Source organism: Rhineura floridana, chromosome 12 (assembly GCF_030035675.1).
Source record: "Rhineura floridana isolate rRhiFlo1 chromosome 12, rRhiFlo1.hap2, whole genome shotgun sequence".
Taxonomy (NCBI): Eukaryota; Metazoa; Chordata; class Lepidosauria; order Squamata; family Rhineuridae; genus Rhineura; species Rhineura floridana.
The window spans coordinates 983,569-1,002,163 of record NC_084491.1 but is presented as its reverse complement, the minus strand read 5'-3'; the positions used below and the strand labels follow the sequence as shown (position 1 = coordinate 1,002,163).

Here is an 18,595-nt window from a genome sequence, read left to right as displayed (position 1 = left end):
TTTGTCATCTGTCATAATTTTGCTATCTTCACCAAGTAGGTGAGCCAGCATTCACAAACCAACGTGGCTTCATAGAAAGCTTAGAGATGACCTGAAAACATAAAAGGACATATACAGGATGTGGGATGAAGACCAGGCCACGAAGGAAGAGTACAGACAGATATCATGGAATTGCAGGGATGAAGTCAGGAAGGCTAAAGCTGAGAATGAGCTGAGGTTAATGAGGGATGCCAAAAGCAACAAAAAAGCTTTCTTCAGGTACATCCACAGTAAAAGACAGAGAAAAGAAATGGTGGTACAGCTCCTTAATGAGGATGGCAAAATGATAACAGATGACAAAGAAATGAGAGAAGTGCATGATTCCTACTTTAGCTCAGTCTTCTCCCAAAAGAGGGTCTATGACCCTCCTGGCAGTGGTTGAAGGAACAGTATTGCATCTTGAGATTGATAGACAAAGTGGTCAAGGTATATCTAATTCTTTTGAATGAGTTTAATCTCAATGGACCGATGAACTGCATCCTAGAGTATTGAAGGAACTAGCTGAAGAACTCCCAGAACCACTGTCTATTATCTTTGTGAAATCATGGAGGATGGGTATGGGTGATGCTCCAAAAATTCCTTTCCTGAAGGAAAGCTGCTTGCAGAGCATCACCTACACCCTGAATAATCACCAAAGCATTAGTCTTGGGAGGGGAGGCATCAGGTAGGCAGGAAGCAAACCTACCTTTTCCTGGAAGATGCAGCTGGTGATCTGGGACAGGTTTTTAGTGGGATTATCCCACCTTGCCTGGCCCTCCTTCTTGCCTGATGGCCTGCCTCCTGACAGCCACAGATTGGTCTGGGTTATCCAACCCAATCCATAGCTATCCGTGGCTGTCTGAATCCAACTTGTCCCATGCCTGAGTCTCTTCGAATAGGTTCTATTTGGCTCAGGACTTGGGACTCAGGCAAATCTGGTGCACAGCCCTAGTCATTAAATGCTACAGATCTTGCTTGTCAGTTTAATTGTGGCCCTAATTCAACCCAATTCTTTGTGTCTCTCCCCTTTCTGGATCCAGGGGCAATTCTTATACGTGCCTTTTTATTTTCAGCTTCTCACTAAGCTTTTGAGCAGACACATTTGATTTTTTTAAATATATCCCATTTTTTAGTTTTCACTGGATTTTTTTAAATTGTGCTTTTAGGAACTTCTCCTTCAGCAACTCTTTTCCCTCTTAGGTAGTATTCCATGGATAGATGGGTAGGTCCACACCATACATTTAAAGCACATCCAATGCACATTTAAAGCACATGACATGCCCCATAAAATCATGGGAGCTGTAGTTTAAAGGAACCCACAGCAGGTAGCCCAGAATCTGAGCTTTCATTTTTTAAAGAAAGCATTCCTAGAAAGAAAGTTATGAAGCAAAATGTGCAGGTACCCTTCTAATCAATTTCTGTGAATAAGCCCGTCTGGCTGCTCTTGCCTCTCAATGGGTGATTTCAGAGCTATGACTGATAAGTGAGGTGTTTGGACACGAGGAAATAGGAATCCCTGAGGTAATAAAGAACTGTTGTCTTGCCTTCCCTTTTAATGCACTTTTACTGTCTGCTTCTGTCTTTTTTTCTAGTCCTTGGAATATTACAGTTTGCTTTTCCTGTTTTCCCTAGCAATGAAGATGCAACTTTCTTGTGCTGGGTTCATCTGAGATCAGGTAGCGCCTAGAAGCAAATACTACTACACAATAAGCGTGGGTGAGTGTTAAAGAGTCCCCCTGAAAGAGGCATGCAATAATGGGGAAAGCTTCACCATGACTACTCTAATTTTGTATTATGCCATGCCCCCATGGCAGCAATTTTGTGTCTGGTACCCCCAGCACTCTCAAAATTTGAAATGTGCCCTCTGGTCTAAAACATTTGGCAGCCTCTGCATTATAAGATAGCATGACATATTAAAAAGATCAAGTCAAGGTTCGTCAATTGTCTTATTCCTTCCCCCACTTTCTGAAAGAGGAAGTTGCCAGCAAGGCATGTCAGGAAAACAAGGAGTGGATTGTTTGGAAGGGAACAGGATGATGTGCCCTCTGGTGGCACTTTCCTGGCATGAAAGTGCATCAGCACTTAATGTATAAATAAAGCAATGGACAACATTGTCCCATTGCCAGTGCTGAAGTAAGACTCAACTGCCAGTCCAATTGGTTTTTGTGTTTGGAAATGTGTGTGTGTGTGTGTTGTCCTTTGCCTCAGCCAACAAAATGCCTTTGACCAGTCCTGTAGCTGCTTGCCTGCACAACTAGTCACTGCATATTTTGTTTGTACCATATTCTAAGCCTTTACTGTGTTGTCCTGCCCAACCCCACTGATTTCCTTGCCATGGCACTGGGCTGTAGATCCCATCCCATCCCATCCCCACCACTACCCATTCATGTGCAGGACTGTCCCTCTTTTCATTTGTGAAATGTGGTATATGAGAGTATTTCAGATATGAGTTCTCCACTTCAGTTCCCTTTGAAGAAACAGCTAGCCCCGTTTTTACAGTCCTAAAGATAAAGCTTTTGTCTCTGTGGGTGCCTTTTGAGGAGGTTGACTTAGCCTTACCCGTTTTTGCTCATAACCTGACAAGCTGCACCCAAAGACATCACAGAGTGATTTGGGGCTTTCTTTGTGCTCTGAGAAGGAAACCAACATTTCTTTAAAATTCCATTTACTAAGTAGCTGCTGTCTACTTGAAAATGTCTTCTTTATTAATAATGCATTCATACTAGAGGGTTTGTATTGATCTTCAGTATATATAACTCTAAACTCCCTATGAATAAAAAATGTAAGATCAGATCTTAAAAATAGACCACATGGCCTAAATGACAGGGATAAACTGCTGTGCTGGCAAAATGGCTAATGGACAGCGCTCTCTCAGCCCTGAAAAGCTGATCTTGCCGTAAAATTATGAGGATTGTGCTCAAGTGTTCTGGCTCAAGCTGCTGCTGCTGCTGCATCTGCCTCTTGTCAATTCAGATCAATGAAAGGATCAAATGTTGATGGATGTTTGTTGTGCTTCACTCAGCTCCCCTCCAAATTGCTTCAACCCGGGGCATGTCTGAAAGCACCTGATGCTGTCCATATAAAGGAGGGTACAAGGATCCTTTGGAACCATATGAAGCAGCCTCATAGCAAGCAACTTGGGCCATTGATTCATCTAACGTGGTACTGCCTACTCTGAGTGGCACTGACCCTCCAGGATCTTAGGCTCAGACATCCCTCCACCCACCAACCCCTCTCCCTGCCAAGCCTGCCTTAGCTGGAGGTGGTGGTGGGGAGAATGAGCTATGGGCATGCCTCCAGCAGAATAGGCAGCACCAATTTATTTACGTATCACGTTTCCGAAAGTGCTTTACAGAAAACAGTCTCAACACAATATTACAAAAACCATAATATATGAAAATGTAGAATATCACTACATTATCAGTTTTATTTATTTATTTATAAGAGTTTATTTATTTATAAATTTATACACCACCAGCCCATAAAAAAAATCATGGGAATGTAAAATAAAATGAATAAAACTTTGTAAAGTTTTAAAATAATAAGATAATAAAATGACCCACACTGAATCAAATTAATTCTATAAAATTAATTCATTTCTAACTATAACATATTTTTGTAAGCCCTGATGGCATCACACTTACGTTTGCTTGGCCACTGCAGGTGGCTCCATGAACTACAACTTGACCCAGCCACACTTGGCTCAAGAGGGGAAGGAGGGAAGGAAGGCGAGTGAGTGAGCAGGTGGCAGCAGGTGGCAACTCAGCCACGTTGGGCTCAAGGCCTGGGAGGGGGAAGAAGAAGAGCAAGCAGGTGGAGGTGAACGGTGGCCCACCCACGCTGGGATCAAGGCCATGGGGGAAGGGAGGTGAGCAAGTGGGAGGAGCAAGCGGTGGCCCAGCTATGCCAGGCTCAAGGTTGCGGGGGAGGGGGAATGAAGGTAGGTGGGCAGTGGCAGGTGGCAGACTGGGTGACCCACAGAACCACTTTGCGGAAGGCCTCAGTGTTGCTACCTCAAGGCCTCCCTTTCCTTCAGGCTGTGTAATGGGGGGAAGGAACAAGGTTGGGTGAGAAGGAACAAAGAGCGGGGGAGGGGAGGTGCCTTGGCAACCTGCAGGAAGGGAAGGCGGGAGATGCCTTGGTGGCCTGGAGAAGGGAAAGGGGAGGAGAGGTTCCTTAGTGACCTGGCGGGGTAGGTGCCTTGGCAACCTGGGGAGGGGGAGGGGTTGGTGTGCGAAGCGCAGAAGGGTGGAGCCCCTAGTAAAATATATCACAGAAAATTAAGTGGGCATAACACTTACCAACAGACCAGTTAATATCTCAAAGTAGCCCTAAAGCTGATGGCATTGGTCCCTCCTTTCTCCAGTAAAGGTCAGAAACTCCTTCTTTTCTCTGGTGTGGCCCCTGTATGGGTGCTCCTGGGGCTGGAGAATGGGGCATCACAGGTGGAAAGAGCTGCCCCTTGTGGCAAGCAGTCTCTCTCTCATGCTCTGCCTACCATTGAGCTTTGGCCCTTGCATCTCAAGGTGCAAATGGCAAGGTCTTGTGCAACTTGAAGACTAACAGATTAATTGCACACTCTTGCATACCAAAGGCATTTGACCCAGTGCTTATTCCTATGAGTGGATGTGTTTGTATACTGAGTATAACTCTTCATGCATCAGGTAATGTGGGCTGTAGTTGGACAAACCTCAAGGTTTGTAGCAGCACCGCAGGGCACCTAGAGCCAACCTGCTTCAGGGCTGGCTGGCTGGCTAGTTAGCTGGTTGCCATGTGTGTGTGTTAAAGCAGTAACATACAGCAGTGGTGTGGGGAGTATCCCTGAGATCCACCTTCCTCCCTCCCCTTCCAACTTTGGGGCAAACACCCACCTCATGGAGCCAGGTTGGAAACTGCTTGGAGGTGGGGTGGGTGGGAAGGAGATTGGATGAAACTTTCTCTAGCACCATGTAAGGCACTTCTTTCCTCACCATTTTGACTAGGCTCTTTGGTTCTCTAATGTTGTGCATTATATTTCTAGCCGAATCTGGTCTACTCTCTGGCTCTGGAGTTCCTCCCCACTTATAGTAAGATGTTTTGAAACGAGAGGAGTGGACATTTTATTTTTTTATTCTATTATTACTATTACTAGCGTGTTGCTCCATTAGGTGAGGTCAAGCTTATATAATGGCATTGATATTAATGCTGCTTGTGTGAACCTTACACACCTAAGCTCTCTCTCTCTCTCTCCAATCCATTCTACCACCTTGTTGAGGAAGCATCCTTTGTTTTACAATACAGTTGACTTAATTGACATAGTCTCTCTCTCTCTCTCTCTCACGCACACACACTCACACAATTCCCACCCACCCTCAATGGCAGATGCACCATACACAACAGTACAAATAAGCATTGCCATCCCCCCATCTGGCAGCAGCAGGCAGGGGCTATTTATATAACTTATAAGGGACAGCCAAGAGTATTGAGTAGTGAATGAAGTGAGTCCCTCCTATTGCATTCAGAAAGTAGTGTCCTTAGCTGCATTGCAATGAAACGTAATTATTTTTGTAATTGGCATAATGGGCAGACATGACCAATTCATATAGTAGTAATAGGTAAGGAAGGAGAACCAGTCAATTTTTTCATGTATGTGTATGTTGTTGCCACTTAGAAGGAAGCCATCTCTCTCCCGCCATTGGAAGAGAGGAGTGGATGGAAGGAGAGCCCAGAGTACAAGAGTGGATTCATCCAATCCAGGGAGCAGTGATCTGGAGGGCACCCTGCAAAATATGTCACAAGTTCTGTTCCAGCTTAAAGGTAACCTAGTTGTGCACTGGTGGCTCTCAGCCCTCCCCATCAGGTTCCATAGTGGCAGCCAATTGGAACAGAATCAACAAGACCACATCCCATATGACACTGGATCCCACCAGCTCAGCCGGTTCAGAGAGACTATTAAGCAGTGGCGAGGAGCAACTTCCCAGGACCATCACTCTCTCCAGGCATCATTGCAGGAAGAAGAGCCATAAGGGGAGGTCAGATTCAGACAGCACAGGATCTTCAGGTGAATCTTGTTCAGATTATGAGTCCAGTCTCCAGGAACTAGTTGTTTGTGTGCCTCAGCCTCTGTTCCCAGCCTGCCAGAGTGGGCCTGGAGCAGAAAACAAGAGATGCAACCTTCTCTGATGCAACCTGAGGGGAGTTCAAAAGGGCCAAGGGTGCTTGTATGCTAATGCTAGAAGCTTCCAAACCAAGCTGGACGACCTGGGCGTCTCGCTTAGATATAGTGGGCACAGAGCTTGGAAATGTTACTTTTTTAAACTACAACTCCCATCAGCCCCAGCCAGCATGGCCACTGGATTGGCCTGATGGGAGTTGTAGTTCAAAAAAGTAACTTTTCCAAGCTCAGAGTGGGCATAACGGAAACCTGGTGGAATGGAAGGAACCAGTGGGACGTGGAAGGGGACGGAAGGGCTGACCAGAGGTGGTGAAGATAGTTGCTTTATGCAGCAGAATGCAGTAGAGATATAAAAGAACATGAAAGAGAGTGGCATTTATCTTAAACAAAGTAAAGTCATTTTATTAAGAAAGTGCATGTGGATAGGAAGGCCTTATCGTTTACACTAGCAGAGTTCAAAAGTTAGGGAGGGAGAAGATTGTGGGAAGGAGGAGGAGGAACTGGAAGGGATGATAGCTCAGGAATATCAGTCTAACCAGTCAGGCATGCTTAAACTTGAGGAAGGCACCAGGAGAGGATTCAAGCAGGGGCCCTTTCAACTGACTGACTACTATATCTGTTGCCCCTAATGCTCAACAGATTCAAAGCAAGACAAAGTACTGATGAAAGTGAAACCTCCAACACCCCTTCTCATTGCTGCGCAGTCCAACTCACGACTCCCATCACTTCAGGAAGATCCTGACAATGGTCTCTGAGCAGTGGCTTGGTAAGAACATCTGCCACCATTTCTTCTGTCAGGCAGGGTCTGAGCCCTTTCGTTTGTGCATCTCTCACACTGTGGCACTTGGTATCAATGTGCTTTGTTTGCAGTGTCACCCTTTCTGATTAGGAGAGAAAAATACAGCTCTTGTTGTCCTCATGCATTCTAGTTGGCTTTGTTTCATTGACTCCAAAGTCTAAGAGTAGTCTGTGTAACCAGGTTGCTTCTTGAGAAGCTTGTGCTGCAGATATGTATTCTGCTTCTGTAGAGCAGAGGGCTACAACTGACTGTTTCTTTCTAGTCCAGCTGATGACTCCTCCTCCGTAATAGAAGAGATTCCCACTAGTGGACTTTTGGTCTTCTCGGTCTTCAGCTCGGTTTGCATCTCACCAGTCTGGGATTACTATCTCCAGGTAGCATCAATTTCAGATCTGCATTCCCCGTTAGGTATCTTCCTACCCTCTTCTCTGCAGTCTAATCTTCCTTCCTTGGCACATTAACCTTTCTGCACTGTATCCCAACTGCTGCTGCAATGTCCGGTCTTGTTACAGTTGATATGTGCAGGAGCCTTCCAATTGCTGTCCTGTCTTGCAGTGGTTCCTTGGTCTCATTGTATTTAAAGAAGTCCACTTCCATTATTGTTTCAGCTACATTGGCTTCTGTCAGCCCAAGGTGCTCTATCAGGTCCATTAACGTCTGTTTCTGGTTTATGAAGAAGCTTCCAATTTCTCCCCTTTCCATCTGGATTCCAAGACAGAAAGAGATGTCTCCCTGCTCTTTCACTTCTATTTCCTTGTTAAGATTTCTCAATATTTCATCACTGTCCTCCTTGTCTTGGTGACATAAGACCAAATCATCCACATAGGTCAAGATGAATGTCCATCTATTATTCTTGAACCTCAAGTATACACAGCGGTCAGCCTTTCCTTGAGTGAACCCCTCCTTAAGTAGTAGTTGATTTAAGTTTGTCATTCCAGGCCCTAGTGTAGCCTTTCCCAACCAGTGTGCCTCCAGATGTTGTTGGACCACAACTCCCATCTTTCCTGACCATTGGCAATGCTGGCTGAGGCTGATGGGAGTTGTGGTCCAACAACATCTGGAGGCACTGGTTGAAAAAGGCTGCCCTAGTGGTTTGCTTCAAGCCATAAATATTTTTCTGAAGCTTGCACACCAATCCTTCTTTTCCAGGTTCTTCAAACCCTAGTGGTTGCTGCATATATATATCTTCCTCAATGTCCTGATATAGGAAGGCTGTCTTTCTGTCCAGGTGTTGAACCTGCATCTTTCTTGAGGCAACAATACTGAGGAGTGTCTTTATAGAAGTGTGTTTGACCACAGGTGCACAAGTCTCATAATAATCTTCAGTGTACCTTTGGGAGTATCCCTTAGCAACTAGCCTAGCTTTGTAACGCTGGATATCCCCTTCTGCACCTCATTTGGTTGTAAAGACCCATTTACATCCTATGGTCTTTCTCCCTTTTGGTAACTTTGTGAGAGTCCATGTTTTGCTCTTGTGAAGAGATTCTATTTCTGCTCCAGCAGCTTGCAGCCATTTGTCTGTCCCAGTATCTGGCATCCCTTCAATGTCTCACCAATTGGAGAGCTTTGGTGTCTCCTCCACTCTGGTTAGAAGAGACAGCCTATTGGGTGGCATCACTTTGTTGGGTCTGCTTGAGCGTCTCACCGCTGGATTAGCTCTCCCACCCCCTTCTTGCTTGGGTTCACTTGAAGTTTCAAAGGTCACAGCCACTTCTTGCTGTGACTGATGCACTGTTTCTTCTCCTCTTGGGGTGTCTAGTTTGATTTCTGACATTTTACTGGTATTTGGTTTTTGTCTCTCATTGAAGTATACAATACTACACACCTTGATTGCTCCTGTGGTAGGATCAAGTATTCTGTAGCCCAGTGGCGTCACTAGGGTTGGTGTCACCCAGTGCAGTAACTCATGGTGTCACCCCCATGGACCTCCTCCCGTACCAGACCACACAGAATCCTTAGTAATGTTTTTTGTACTAATGTTACTCGTAAATCGTAATTCCCATATATCACTGAATGTAATGGCAATAGTAGTGACATAAACAACTAGCAAAATTAAAATTACACCTTTAAATTACAATATCATACGCACAGCCTAAATGTATTTACATTTATACATAGTTTCATGTGGTTAAAGTGAAAATTCAGTAAGAAAACAATAGAATTCAAAGTAAAAACGTTTAAGAACTACATCAAAATTATGTTCATTTTAACATTAAACTTTACCATTACATGAGATACATTAATGGATTAGGTTTGCATAATCAATAACAGCCCAAATAATGTAGAAGTTGTAGACAAATGCATATGGAAATATACTCATAAATGAAATAATACCAAAAAAAATAAACAGGAACAATGCACTTAGTGAACATCTTGACTAAATCAGAACTTTCCTTTCCTGGCCTTCAAAGCTACGAACTTTGGGAAAGATTTACAACACAAATGCAATTCTTTGTTATGTTTACTCAGAAGTCCCATTAATTTACAGCGCAATACTAACCATGTCTACTCAAAAGTAAGTCCTAATGAATTCAATGGGGTTTACCCCAGGTACATGGGATCAGCATTCCTTTACTCCCAGAAAAGCAAGCATTGGATTAAAGCTTTCATATTGGAAAGGTTTTCAAAGCACTGCCCTCTCCAACAGCCCAGGGTCTGACTGCGTGCTACACACAAGAGAAAAAATACTTTAACCCATATTCTTACTTACTCAAACTGAAGACCTCAAAAACACCATTTTGACGTTGTAATGAAGCCTAAGCACTGCCTGGGTCAACAAATCACAAGCCTGGCTCCCCTTATTGGCTACAATCCTGAAAGGGCGGGATTAGAGGCCAGAGCTTGGAAAAGTTATTTTTTTGAACTATAACTCCCACCAGCCAAATCCAGTGGCCATGCTGGCTGGGGCTGATGGGAGCTGTAGTTTAAAAAAGTAACTTTTCCAAGCTCTGGTTAAAAGCTGGTATACAGATCGGTTAAAAAAAACAGATTAAACAGTTGCGGGGGGGCTGACATTTTGGTGTATATCTCGGGAACCAGACAACCTAGAAACTTAGGTGTTTTTTAAATTGAAGCGGAGAGTCCGGAGATTAAGGTAAGTTAGCTGGAGACCCGGAGGGGACCCCCCAAAACCAGAAACTCCAGCCAAAAATCGGACACCTGGTAACCCTACTCCAACTTGCACCCCCTGATTGACTGCACCCGACCTCCCCTTTGTATGCCACTGGCGCTGCCTCTGCAAACCCGCTGCATGCAGTGGGTTTACAGAGGCAGTGCTTGCCTGGGCTGGAGGTTCGAATCTCCCGCAGCCACTCTTTGGCTGCAGAGCGGTTTTCCCCCCATCCTGCCTGGGAAGCCACTCAGGCACGCAGCCCAAGAGCAGGCAGGGGATTCAAACCTCCTGCCTAAAATTCACAGCTGCTGAGCGGGCAGGCCAGGCAAGATGGGGGAAAAAAACGCTCTGCAACTGAAGAGCGGGAGATTCCCCAAGAGGGAAATAGCTGGCAAGATGGCTGCTGCAGGGCTGAAGATAGAGAAAAAACTCTACCGCAGCCCAGCTTCTCTATATCGCCAAGCGTGGGGCCCTCCAAACTCAAAGCGTGGGGCCTGGGGCAACTGCCCTACTTCCTGGTGCCTAGCGTGCTCTGGGTGTCACCCCCTCTGATGGTGTCACCCGGTGCGGTCCGCACCCCCCGCACCTCCCTACTGACACCGCTGCTGTAGCCTTTGCAGCCCAATTCATAGCCAACAAATATGCCTTCTTTACTTCTGCAGTCTAGTTTGCCTCTCTTTTCTTTGGGAATGTAAGCATACACCTTAGATTCAAACACTCCAATATGTTGGAATATGTGGTTCAACTCGAACTTGTGGGTTGAGGCTGCATGGGGTTAAAAAGGGTAGCTAGAGAGGAGACCTCCTGATTGCTAGGCTAATACCTATCCTTTGATCTCCTGCTGACTCTCCCTTTCTGTTAGACTGATAAGCTTAGGATGTTGACCACATCTTCCGGTCTCCTTCATTCTTCTTCTTCTTTCTCTTGAGAGGGAGAGCAGACATCTTCTTTTTGTGTCTCCCTCTCCTCCAAGCATGAGGGCAAACACTAGGCTTAGTGTTTGCATCTCCAACTTAGCTAGTTAGCTAGATGTAGAACTCTTTCCTATCAAGTATGTACTTCCAGAATAAAGTAGTTATTTCTTATTTTAAAGCTTAAAGTCTCTATCTGACTAATTCCAGGGAAGGTGTAATCTTTAACAAAGATTCAAATACACAAAGCTCACTCAGACACTCAAATATCTAATTTCACTACTCTGCAACACAATATGCCTTACACTTGGTTTGGTTCCATTCCACAGTTCAAATGGTGTTGCTTCTCTGCCTTTAGTGGGTAACCTATTTTGCAAGTAAGTGGCTGTCATGATTGCTTCCCCCTAATATTTGTTTTGCAATCCAGCATTGAGAAGCTTACTTCTTGTCATTTCTAATAGTTCTATTTTTCCTTCCCAACACTCCATTTTGTTCTGGTTTATAATGAAGTGTTTTTTCCATGTTTAATGCCTTGTTCTTTTAGCTATTCTTCAATATCTTTCCCTGTGTATTAACCACCAATGTCAGTGTGCAGAGTCTTGGGCTTTCTCCCAAATTTATTGCTCACTCTGGCCGCATATGCTTTAAACTTTTATAACATTTCATTTTTCTCTTTAAGGAGGTAAGTGTAGACATATCTTGAAAAACTGTCTATAAAGGTAAGGAAATAAACATTCCTTCCTGGTATCATTACAGGTAAGGGTCCACAGATGTCACTGTGGATTAAATCCAGGGGTTTTTCTGATTGCTCTTCAGCAGATGGCCTGTAGGTGGCTCTAGTTGCATTCGCTTTAACACAATCAACATACCTGAACTCAGATTTGCACATTTTTATGTCTAAATTATTTGTTAAATTGTTTTTCACAAATTTTGAGATGCTTTCAATATTTCTGTGGCCAAATCTGCAATTCCACAACCTCATGCAGTCTTTATGAAGACATTCTTTAGTAGCATTAGCTTGTTGTCTGCTTCATAAAGTTTTTCATTACTTAACAGTCCTCTCATAATTTGTTCTGTGCCTTTGAACACAAAACAACAATCTCTCCTAAAGAAAACTCTGCATCCTTGCCTTGTAGCTGTTTTTACACTCATTAAATTGTTATGTAGAGATGGCACATCATAAGCTCCAGGAATGCATACCTCACTGGTGCTCTTTTCACCCAGTTTAGATTTTAAATGAACTGTCCCTTTTCCTTGTATATAAATATATTGTCCATCAGCAAGATAAACTGGGACTTTACAATCCATATCTATATCTGAGAAAACATCCAAATTGTTGGAAAAATGTGAAGTTGATCCACTGTCTTTGTAAATCTTGTTGTGGGCTTGGATTGAATCAACTCTACAAATTATGTCTTTTGCAGTACACATTTTATTTCCTTTTCCAAAAATTATTTCCTGGAGAGCATTCCCCCTTATTCCATTGTATTTTGGTCTTGCTGACTCATTCCCTTGGAATTTGCCCTTAAGGAGTTTTCTCAGGTGAGAGGAAGCTCTTTTCCAAAGCTGATTCCACACAAGAGTGTTTGCCTTGAGTCAGTCTGTAGGCTTGGCTTTCAGTTTCCTCATTTTGTATCTGTTTACTTAGATAAAATTCTTGCAAATGTTCCTGGACAAAACTCAAAGTTACATTTTCCTTAACTTGAAGTAAATTAAGTATTCCTTCATATTCTGGAGGCAAAGTACTGAGCAAAAGCCAATCTTAGCCGCCTCAAGTAAATTTATCTCCTGTTGCTCCAGTTCTTTTTCTGTTCCCAGGAAAGAGCTCATATCCTCTGATAGATTATTTTGGATCTTTAAGCCTCTGGTTACAGCGTTTTTGTATCAAGGAAACTTGAGTATTCATTGTGTTTTGTTGAAAAACGTGCCTCAACCTTTCCCGCATTTCACTTGCAGTTTGCTTATTGTAAATTAAATTATCACTTACAGCTAGAGATATGTGTCTAATGGCTTTCCTGTTTGCAGCATCTCATTCATCTTCTTTCTTTCCAGACACCTCTGCCCTTGGCTAATCCCAAAGTATTTAGCATCCAAAAGGACCATCTTCTGTAGTTTGAGTCATTTAGTAATAGCATCAGACTTCCTAAAATGTTCAGAAGTAGCCATCCTTTCTTATCTAATCTGTCTGTATTACAGACTCCACAGACTCCTTTTTCTTTTTTTTGTAATAAACTTTTTATTTTTTAAAGAAAAAGAAAGATCTACATTATCTCCAGAAAAATATATAGCAATCACAACAACAAAAGAAGAAATTTAACAGGATATACAGGCATACCCCGCTTTAACACATGCAATGGGACCGGAGCGTGTATGTAAAGTGAAAATGTACTTAAAGTGAAGGACTACTTTTTTTCACTTATCGATGCATGTACTGCACTGCAATCGTCATATATGGGCATAACTGATGTAAATAACACATTTATAACTAAAATAAACATAAAATAAAATAAAATAAGCTTACCTTTAATGTCAGCTGGCAGATGCAAATAGGTGAACGAAAATTTACATGTATTGCAGGAAGGATGAAGGAGAGGGCATATCTTCTACTTCATAAGTCGAGTCATCAAGGGCTAGATGCTTTCTTGCTGGCAACTCGGATGGACTACCTGAAGTAGGAGTAGGGCTTGGGGCTGATGTCGATTGTAGAGATGGATCAGTGGGAGATTGACTGGGTGCTGCTGCTGCCCTTTTGAGAAAGTAGGTGTCTATGGAGGTTTGAACTGTAGCTCTTTTCTTTTCCTTGTAGATTTGTTTGTAACAGGCATAAGCCCCCAAAATGTTAGCATTGACTTTGGAACTTCTTTCAAAGTCCCTATCATGCTTTTCAAAAAGAGCCATGGTGCTATCAAGATGACGGAAAGCTTCCAAGAGAACTTTTGAAGTTAGGCCTTCAGGCTGTTCCATGGTCTCATCTTCATCTGGCACATTTTCTTCCTCTCTCTCCTCTTCAAGTTCAAGAAGATCTTCATTGCTGAGGGGTTCAGTATGGGACGCCATAAGTTCAGCAACATCTTCTGCCTCCACCTCCAGCTCTAACTGCCTTGCCATCTCTACAATATTTTCAATAACATCAGCTACAGGATCTTCAAAGACTTCAACATCATCAAATAACTGTGGGCATAATTTTTTTCAGGCCTCTTTCATTGTTGTTTCCTTGATGTCATTCCAAGCATCTCTTATCGTTTTGATGCAATCCAAGATGTTGTAGTTTTTCCAGAATTTATTTAGGACTTCTTGCCCTGTCCCCTCTTCATTTTCTATTGCTGCAATACACTTGCTGAAGGTTCTTTTCAAGTAGTTCAACTTGAAGGTGGCTATGACACATTCATCCATGGGCTGCAGGAGTGAGGTGGTATTCAGTGGTAGGAATTCCACTCGAATGTTAGGGTTCAGTTCATCTAACGTTCGAGGGTGGCCAGGAGCATTGTCTACAAGGAGCAAAATTTTAAAAGGGATATTGTTGTTCCTGCAATAGGCTTTCACCTCTGGTACAAAGCAGGTGTCAAACCAATCTTCGAAAATGGCTGCAGTCACCCATGCTTTTCTATTAGACCTCCAATGCACTGGAAGTCTAGTTTTAACGTAGTTCTTTAAAGCTCTAGGGTTTTTCCAACGATAAATTAGCATAGGCTTTATTAGTTTCAAGGTACCAGAGGCATTGCCACCTAACAGAAGGGTTATTTCTTTAGCTGGCTTGTAGCCTGGCATTGTTTTCTCCTCTCTGGCGATGAAGGTTCTTGCAGGCGTCTTTTTCCAGAACAGCCCAGTCTCATCCACATTAAAAATGTGTTCTTGGAGTAGCCTCCCTCTTCAATAATTTTGGCAAGGTTGCGTGGATAGCTTTCTGCAGCCTCAGTATCTGCAGCAGCTGCCTCTCCTTGCACTCTGATGTTATGTAGGTTAGACCTCTTCTTGAACCTGTCGAACCACCTTTCTTAGCCTTCAGGTCGTTGAATAGGCTTACGGCCTTACTTTGAATCATTGCCTGGCTTACAGGAACCTGGCGTGCAGTCTGATTTTCTATCCAAAGTATTAAGAGTCTCTCCATATCTGCAACAAGGCTGTCCCTTTTTCTAATTTTTGTTGTGTTCACTGGCGTAGCACTTTCTTTGCTCCTTATGACTGTGCTAACTGTCGTTCGAGTGAAGCCTAGCCTTCAGCCTATCTCAGCTTGAGAAACACCTTCAGCAGACAGTTTAATCATTTTAAGCTTCATATCTAAGGTGATAGATTTACGACTTTTCTTTGTATCTGCCATTATGTACTGTACTGTAATACTGTAGAGTACTGTACTGTACTGAAGGCAAGGGAAAACAATACCAATACACACACACACCCCACACACACACGCTATTGGGAGTCACAAGCCAGCAGTGGCAAAAGCCAGAACTAATGATGGGCAGAGACAGAGAAAAAAAGCAGGAAAGGAAGATGGGACAATGGAGAGGTGTAAAACGGGACAATGGAGAGGTATAAAATGAAATCAGGTGATCTAAAGAATTTTTTATTTTTTATTAATCACAAACAATTACAGTAAAGCAGATGGGACAATGGAGAGGGAGAGGTATAAAATGGGAAAGTAAGATGAAATCAGGGGGATCTAAAATGAAATCAGCGGGATCTAAAGAGCACAAGGTGCCCCCCCCACATACACACACACACTGCCACCACCGACCTAGGCTGGGGCAGGCAGAGCTCTGATTGCTCTTTACAGTACTGTAAAGTAAAGTACAGTACTGTACTTAAATGTAAAATAAAATGTAAATGATTACAGTCTCCAAGGCAGCAGCCGCTCAGATCGCTAGATCGCTCTGCTCACTCAGATCGCTAAGAAGACGATGCTGCGCAACGCACGTGGCATGTGGAACGCAAGTTCCGTCAGTGTCCGTTATTGCAAAGTGCGTACTTTAAAGTGGGGTATGGTGGAGTATGGAGCATGCATATTGTAGCAAGGCGACATTAAGTGAAGCGACGTTAAGCGGGGTATGCCTGTACTGCTTACAGGTAATGGAGTATACTAAATCCTTTTACACTTACTGCTGTCAATAATCTGAGTCCCTCTCTATTCCTCCCATATATTAACAAGAAATTAAACAACTAAACTAATTAACTAACTGAACCCTGCAAAGGAAGCCATAGGCAGCGGCGTCACTAGCAGGAGTGCGGGGGGGTGCAGACCTCCAGTGCACACCCTCCCAGGGGCATGGACGAGGTGGCTGGGCCTGCGTGTGTGCGCACTCGAGGCCAGCCACCCCTGTCCATGCCCCTGGGAGGGTGCGTGCCGGAGGGGCACCCAGCCAGAGAAGACCTAGGAACACCGGCGCGCCTCCCTCGCCCCGCTGACACTGCTCCCGATCTCGCCCGCCTGCCTCCGAGGAGGGCGCAGCCTTGCCGGGCAATGGCAGGGCGGCTCTGGGTGTCACCCTCCTCAGGGTGTCACCTGGGTGCGGTCCGCACCCTCCGCACCCCGGTTGTGACGCCCCTGGCCATAGGGGTAAGTATTTAAAGAAGTATTAAAGTTGTCAAATGCTGAGTGGGATCGATACCATAATACAGTACAGGTGACCAAGCATTCCATAGCCATATATATTGTGCTGGAGGGATCATATTAGCAGCTTCATCATTAACAAAACAAATGAAATTATACCAATATAATACTATATTCAAGAGGCAGCTGGACAGCCATCTGTCAGGAATGCTTTGCTTTGGATCCCTGCATTGAGCAGGGGGTTGGACTCGATCGCCTTATAGGCCCCTTCCAACTCTACTATTCTATGATTCTATGATTCTACCATTGTCCTATAAAATAGTTAGTTTTTACTTGCCCACTGAATACTTTTAATTTAGCAGTGATTTTTTTCCACCACAGCCAGTTGCCAGATTTTTTGTATGCCAATAATCAGCTGTGGCCTCGAAAAGGTCCCTCCAGAACCTGTCTAGGGTTAATCGAGCAGCTGTCAACAGATGCCTGACTAATTCTTTGCACTAAGTCTGCATTATTTCCATCAAACAGATGAAGTAATGCCAGTTGGGGGGGTGATGTCCAATGGCCATTTAACTATAATTTTAATCTGGGTAAAAACCATTTTCCAAAATTCCATCATCTAGGAGCATGACCACCACATGTAATAATATGTACCCTTCATTTGGCATCCTTTCCAACAAATTGGAGAAGGAGATGTTGTTATTCTAGCAGCAGAGTCAGAGTGATGTACCACCGGCATGCTAATTTAAGTATTTGTTCTTTAACTTGTGTTGTAGGTGTATCCAAGGCTGGCCTATTCCACAATTTTATCCAATCCTGATCTTCTATAGTTATACCTTTGTCATTTTCCCATTGCTATTTAAGGCCTGTGAGATTGTCTATATCTTTATCTATTAATAGTGTATAAATGTTAGAGATTTGACCTTTAGCTAGAGATATTGTATTAACCACTATCATTTCAAAAGCGGACAGCTTTTTCAATGCTTGCATCTTTGTTTCTTCCTTTGTTAGAAAAGCTGTTAGTTGTTGCCACTGAAACCATCCTAAAGGAACTTTATGTAAGATTACCCTAATTTCTTCCTCAGATAACATCCTGCCATCTTTGTAAAAAAACCTTAGCCTATAAAGGCCTTTAGACTTCCCGCCTTGCCATGGAAATATTCTGTATTTATCAAAAAATTGTGGATGAAAGAACAAAGGCATCAATGGAGAGACCCATGAGGAAATTGATTTTACTCTGCGAGACCAACATCGATATAAGGCTGCTGTGAAGGGATTGTCCTGTATTTGAGCTATGGCTTGTTTAATTTGTTGTGTATAAAATAAAGAGCTTATAGTGTACTCTTTAAAAAGTCTGTTTCCCATTGATATCCATCTCTTTTCCTTGTCTTCTCTCAAAAAAGAAATAAGTGATATAATTGATTAGCTTCATAATATGAGTGGATATGAGGTATCCCCCAGCTCCCCATCCTGTTTGCCTGTAATAATATTGTTGTCTGATCTGGGATTTTCTTTGAAAAAAATAAAAGATTCTATTTCTTTTTGCCAAATATTCAATTGCTTGTCTGGGATCCATATTGGTAAGGAGTGAAATAAAAAGGTTAATTTAGGAAGCACTGTCATTTTAATTGCAGCTATACTAGCTAAATGTAAATGTACTGCCTTCAAGTCGTTCCCAACTTACGGCGACCGTTTGAATAGGGTTTTCATGGTGAGTGGTATCCAGAGGGGGTTTCCCATTGCCTTCCTCTAAGGCTGAGAGGCAGTGACTGGCCCAAGGTCACCCAGGGAGCTTCATGGCTGTGGGGGGATTTGAACCCTGGTCTCCCAGGTCGTAGTCCAACACCTTAACCACTACACCACACTGGCTCTAATAAAGATAAATTTAATTTCCCCCACACTTTCATTAAAGCTGTGATAGCAGACCAAACGGGTAATTGACTAAAAACATTTTTTTTAAATCACTTGTTATTTGTATTCCTAGATACCTAATCTGTTTTCTGTGTAAGGAGATGCCCAGAGAGGAGGCCACCTTTCTCTGGACATCAGGGGAAAC

The 18,595-nt window shown here is 43.4% G+C and overlaps 1 long non-coding RNA gene across 1 annotated transcript; it reads left to right on the top strand.

Moving 5' to 3' along the window:
• Positions 1-1,649: 1,649 nt before the first annotated feature.
• LOC133368668 (uncharacterized) lies at positions 1,650-17,807 on the top strand. The gene is made up of 4 exons (XR_009758724.1): positions 1,650-1,734; positions 5,669-6,058; positions 6,812-6,938; positions 17,625-17,807. It is a non-coding gene; the product is annotated as an uncharacterized LOC133368668 (long non-coding RNA).
• Positions 17,808-18,595: the final 788 nt, after the last annotated feature.